The following is a 6,000-nucleotide window of genomic DNA, read 5'->3' on the forward strand; positions in this document are numbered from 1 at the left end:
TCCCCAGAAGCACACAAGGAAGTAAGGTTAAACATGCAAGTAATTTATTAGAGAAAATAAATGTGAGAATCAAGAGGGAAGCTTTCAGAGTTCAGATTCAAAGAGGAGGAGAGAGGGAAGGAAGAACTGTTAGATAGAAGTACAGTTCTGAGTCACAAGGCCACAGGAAGGCCTCAAGCTAAAAGTGACCCTGGAAAGAATCCCCTGGATTCCAGAAATGGGCCTGTGGTGCTATTTGGTGTCCTAGTTGATGTGATGATGGGTTTCAGAGCACAGCACTTTAGGCTGGTAGTAAGTTACATTCCTAGGAGTCAGAGATTAGAGAGGCATATTCTTATGGTTGCTTACTTTTCAGTGACTTAAGTGTAATTTTAACTGTGTGTGTGTATTTGTGTGTGTGTGTGTGTGTGTGTGTGTGTGTGTGTTGCTGAGGACTGAAACCAGGGGCATTGTACTACTGAGTGACATCTCCAGCTTTTTTATTGTTTTGAGACAGGGTTTCACTAAGTTGCTGAGGTCTTGAACTTATGATCCACCTACCTCAGTTTTCTCAGTCACTGGGACTACAGGCATGTGTCACCACATCTGATCCTTATGTATAATTTTTAGACCAGCTTGAGAAAGAAAATTATTTGTGTTCAAAGTTGCCTTCCAGTTGAGACCCAGAGCAGATGGTACTTAAGATCCACACTGTTTAGTGTTCATGAACTGAGCCACCATTCTTACTGTTTCTGAGTGTTAGTACTTTGACAGGCGATGGAAGGTTTTTATTGGTCTACCTACTTCAGCTAGAATAATGAGTTAAATAATGAGCTAAAAGTGACCCTGCAAAGTGACCTATAGCCTCAAGGTATCTTAAGGATAGGGGCTATCACAGGAAAGACCAAGGCAGGATTAGAGGGTTAGGACATTGAGTTCCACCCCCGAATGCTGGAGATGGGAGAGCTGAAGGTTGGGTTTATCACCAAGTTGGGTATTTATTACTTATTGCAGCAGAGGAGGATACAGGCCATGGGGAAATGTGGGGCATCTCTGTAAGTGGGTGTTAGAAAATACTTTTGTGGGATTTGGATTTGTTTGGTTTAGTGATTTTGCAGAGGGGCCATGGAATTTGACATTTATTTTGGAACGGACTAGTGGGTGACTAGGAACAATTCTATGACTGGTAAATCTTTAGTGATATTTATCACATTCAATAAACTATAGAGATTACTAACTAGAGTGAGGCTAGAACTGTTATTGGTAAAAATCAGCAGTCAATCATACTAGTCAGGATTCTGGGGATGCTGTTTACTTTTGTGGTTTGGACAGCATCCATAGTTTATCTATAGATGTGGATTGCAGAGTGGCTATTTAAAAAAAATACATTTATTTATTTATTTTTATGTAGTGCTTAGAATCGTACCCAGTGCCTCACATGTGCTAGGCAAGAGCTCTACCTCTGAGCTACAACCCCAGCCCCAGAGTGGCCATTTTTATCTGAACCCATTTGGTCAGAATAGCCTGAGGTTGGTGTTCTGTGAGATGGTTCACACTCAACAGGACACCAAGGCCCAGCCAAGTTTCAAGCTGGCTTTCATCACCAGTGAGGGCGGCTGGTGCTGTCAGGGTTGTAGCCTTTCACTCTATCAAGGCAGCTGGGCCAGTGCAGGTGGGAGAGCCTGAGTTCTCTTCTGATGATTCTGTTTTCTGGAAATTGGAAACAAGGCATCTGCTGAGCTTGAGGTTGCAGAAGAAATGTTAGAGATTTGACAGCAAAGATTTCAGATTCACCTGATAGGAAAATGCCAGGAAACAAACAGAGTAGGAAGTTGAACATAAGAAAATAAAGAGAAAAGATGAGGAGCACAAGGAATACTTCATGTCTGAATTTAAGTCTAATAATAAATTCCCAGGTCAAGTGTGCATTTGTTTTAAGGGGATAATGCCAAGTTTTTAAAAAGTCCTCTACATAGTAGTCTTTGAAAAATGAGGTCATCAAGCATGTTTTATGCATAGGAAAATTTTACTAAGAAAATATAAGAGCATACATCTCATTACAAGTAATATATCACAAAAAGAAAAATAATTCACATAACTATGATGTTTTTAGACTGATTCTTGGAACCATCTGTAAGAAAATCTGGTATGTCTATATGAGAGGCATTCCTCTTAAACTACTATTCCCACAATTACCTAGTTGTTCTATCATTTTATCTTAAACACAAAAGTGAGAAAGGCCAAGCAATGAGTTGCAAGTGTGGCTTCCTTGAAGTCAATGATTAATGCTTGCTATGTTATCAAAGGGAAGAGAAAATACTATCAATTGAAAAAATATATGTTTTTAATTTCAGTTGATTTTAAAGCTCCTTGAAATACAATAAAACATTGGGCAGAAATTTTGTCAAATATTTACCTAAAATAGTTCTCTAGAAGTTTCTTATTCCACACACAAATTTACTATTACTACTTTCTAACTGTTCTTACCTTTTTAACAGAAGTTATATATGCAAATAGCACAACAGATACCATTTAGAATACACCTTACAATGCAGATGTACATTGATGTGTAGATTAACAAACTGAATAGTACAATATGTAAGTGCATTTCAAATTGATTTGCACAGAAGTTATAGTGGTTGGCAATTCTATGACTACTACTAAATAAAAGGTATTAGTCAACTATTAAAATCTTTAGTGATATTTATCACATTCAAAACCAAATCCTTATACAGCCAATACTTAAAATTTAAAGATTAACAAAGTAAGAGGTTTACATCGTATTTAAATTATAAGTGGGAACAAAGAAAAATCAAGTGAAGTGGTAAAATGCACTAAGGAGGACTTAAGAATTTTTTCCTGAAATCTTTTTTCTTCCCCTTTTGGTACCAGGGATTGAACCCAGGAGTGCTTGACCACTGAGCCACATCCCCAGCCCTTTTTATTTTTTAAGATAGGGTCACTAAGTTGCTGAGACTGGTCTTGAACTCCCAATCCTCCTGCCTCAGCCTCCCAAGCTGCTGGGATTACAGGAGTGAGCTGTCACACTCAGCTAAACTGAAACAATTCTTGAAGATTCAGATAAAATCACCTATAGAGGGCTTTCTTTCCTAAGATGGGTATAAACTAAGAGTCCCAGCTTTGCCACTCATCATGAGATATTCTGTAAGTCATTCAACCTCTCTGTGCCCCTCTCCTTGTCTATGAAACAGGGACAGAAACAGGTTTTTTGTGGATTAAATACACAAGATGCTTGGAACACTTAACTCCTGAACAGTGTAGGCACCACCCATACAATCTAGTTTGTTATAACTTGCTAATTGTATGCCAAATGTGTTGGTGATAATTCATCAACTATATAGGAATCAATGATTTGCAAGAACATAGACTTAAAGTTAGGAAAGGGAAAATAATTTTTCTGGAACATAAAAGGAAATCTGAAAACTGAGGAATATATAACCATACATTTTCCTTACTTATTATTTGATACTGGGGATTGAATCCAGGGGCACTTAACTGAGCTACATCCTCAACTCTTTTTGAGACAGGGTCTTGCTAAATTGCGGAGAGTCTCATTAAGTTGCTGAGGCTGGCCTTAAAGTCACCATCCTTCCAAAGCTTTCCAAATTGCTGGGAGTACAGTTGTGTGCCACCATGTCTGTTTTTCTTCCTTAGTCTTAAAACTTACAGTACACTGAATGTAGAAATAAAACTTTACTTGGAAAACAAAAAACAAAAAGAAAACCAAGACTTAACAGCCATGTGAAAATGTTGTTTACCCAAAGATACCATACATTCAAGTCATTTGACTCAATGTGTATATTTTGTGCAATAAAACTATGAAAATGTTTCCATATTTACTTTTCTCTTTGGGTGGCACAGTTTTCCTTATTTAAGAAAGAAAAATAATGTCTCAAAATCTAGCACTACTTAAACTCTCAGTAAGAATTAGTGAATTAGCAGTTTAAGAGTCATGTCTTACTTGAACCTACCAGAATGTACTAAAATTTGAAAATAAAGGATTAGGTTTTATTTCCCCTCTCTGCTTACATTAAAATCTCTCTCAATTTCAGGTGAGGAGGAAGTTTTCTATAGCTAAATTATCTTGAATATTTTAAATATTAAATCTTAGTTTATTTCATCTGCAGTTTAACACTTACATGTAAAAGTGCAAATCACAGAGAATCAGAGACCATGAATCTGTGCCATGTTCTATAGTAAGCAATATGCCTGCAGCTGTACCCACGTGGTCATCCTGGATGAAAATATGGTATTGGGGTTATTTCACTCTTTAGGACTTCCTTTAAATGGATCCCAGTGGAGAGTTTTGAGACTTGTATTATTGTTCTCAATATTACATATGCCCAATAAAGCTGATTTTATTTTGGTGAGTCCAACAGAACACTGAAGATATTTGTGAAAAAAAAGTTATCCTTAAGGGAGACTGAATGAGCCGGAGGAAAAAATCTTACAGTGGCGCATGTCTATAATTTCAGCTACCTTGGGAGGCAGAGGCAGGAGGATTGCACAAGCTCTTAAGTTAGCAAGACCCTGTCTCAAAATACATTAAAAAGGGTTGTGAATATAGCTCAGTGGTAGAGAGCTTGCCTAATATGTGCAAGGCCCTGTATTTACTCTTCAATACTGGGAGGTGGGGGAGCCACAGGAGCACTTGGATGCCACCCCAATCCTTAGCCCCATTCTCTTTGGGTCTTCTGTTAAACTGGGAACAATGGTTAATGCTCCATACTTATAACATTGTATTTCAGTCTTAATTCATTCATCACTCACAGAAAATGAAAATACTATTTCTCCAGAGGCTGATAATTTAGAGAAGACAAAGTACAAGTTAAGTTCTATCATTAGGGAATGAATAATCAAATTATAAAACCTCACAAATATCCATTTGTTAGCTAATCTTTGTAAGTGAAATTTGGTTGCTAGGTTTCACTTAAGTATGCTACAAATCCAGAATTTAAAATCACACAGTATTCTAGTTTTTATGTATTCTCAGGAAAAAAACTATTTAAAGAGTTCTATGTTAATTTTTCTTATAAAAACTCTAATAAATATAACAAAATTAATGACAGCTACTCATGTAAGAGTTTCAGTTGATCTTTTTCTTATATATAGAAGCACACAGTATATAAATACTAGGCTGAAACAGCACACCACTTGCAATACTGTGGAGCAACGCCTGTTTTCTTTAACTGCAACACAGGTGGTACCTGGAAGCTCATCAGAAATACAGACTCTCAGGCCCCAACCAGGACCTGCATCAGCGTCAGTCCTCAGCATTGGTCAGCTCTCCAGATGATTCCAATATCTGCTTTAAGGCAGTTGTGAGGGCAAGTATATGTCTGTGTCAGAACCACCTTCAAGAACTTGCTCAAACTATAGCTCCTAGGGGTCTGCCCCTAATGGCCTGAGGCAGGGGCAGGGGCAGGAATGGAGGGAGTTGGGGCAGAGGCATCTCTTATTTTATTGTTTAGTACTGTGGATTGAAGCCAGAAGTAGTCTACCATTGAGCTACATTCCCAGCTCCCCCTCTTTTTCTAATTTTATGAGACAAGATTACTATTGTAGAATGAACATTTAAAAGTTTTGCTTCTTGCAGCACATAAGGCAGACAGATACTATAGCTATACCACCATATTTTAAGATGCTTCTGGATCTTCCTTTAAAAATCTCTAATATGTAAGCTACACAAGAAACTGGTCTCTTTAGCCAGTTATTATCTATTTTACTGGGATTAAAAATGGCATCTCCTGGTCTGAACACCTTCCTTATTCATCCCTACTTAGCTCTGAAAAGTAATAAATTCACCTTTAATAGAGAAAGAGTTGTCACCATTAAATATTCAAGGGAATGCATTGTAGGAGAATCCCAAAACTATTTTGAGTAATAAAGAGCCTCAGTTGGATAGGGTATAGTTCCTCCAGTTAAATACAGCTCATTTAGATGTAAACCACAACTGATTTATTTTAAAAAGTACATGAAATTAGTTGTAATGTATGCTTT

This window comes from Callospermophilus lateralis, chromosome 17 (assembly GCF_048772815.1).
Source record: "Callospermophilus lateralis isolate mCalLat2 chromosome 17, mCalLat2.hap1, whole genome shotgun sequence".
In the NCBI taxonomy this organism is placed as follows: domain Eukaryota; kingdom Metazoa; phylum Chordata; class Mammalia; order Rodentia; family Sciuridae; genus Callospermophilus; species Callospermophilus lateralis.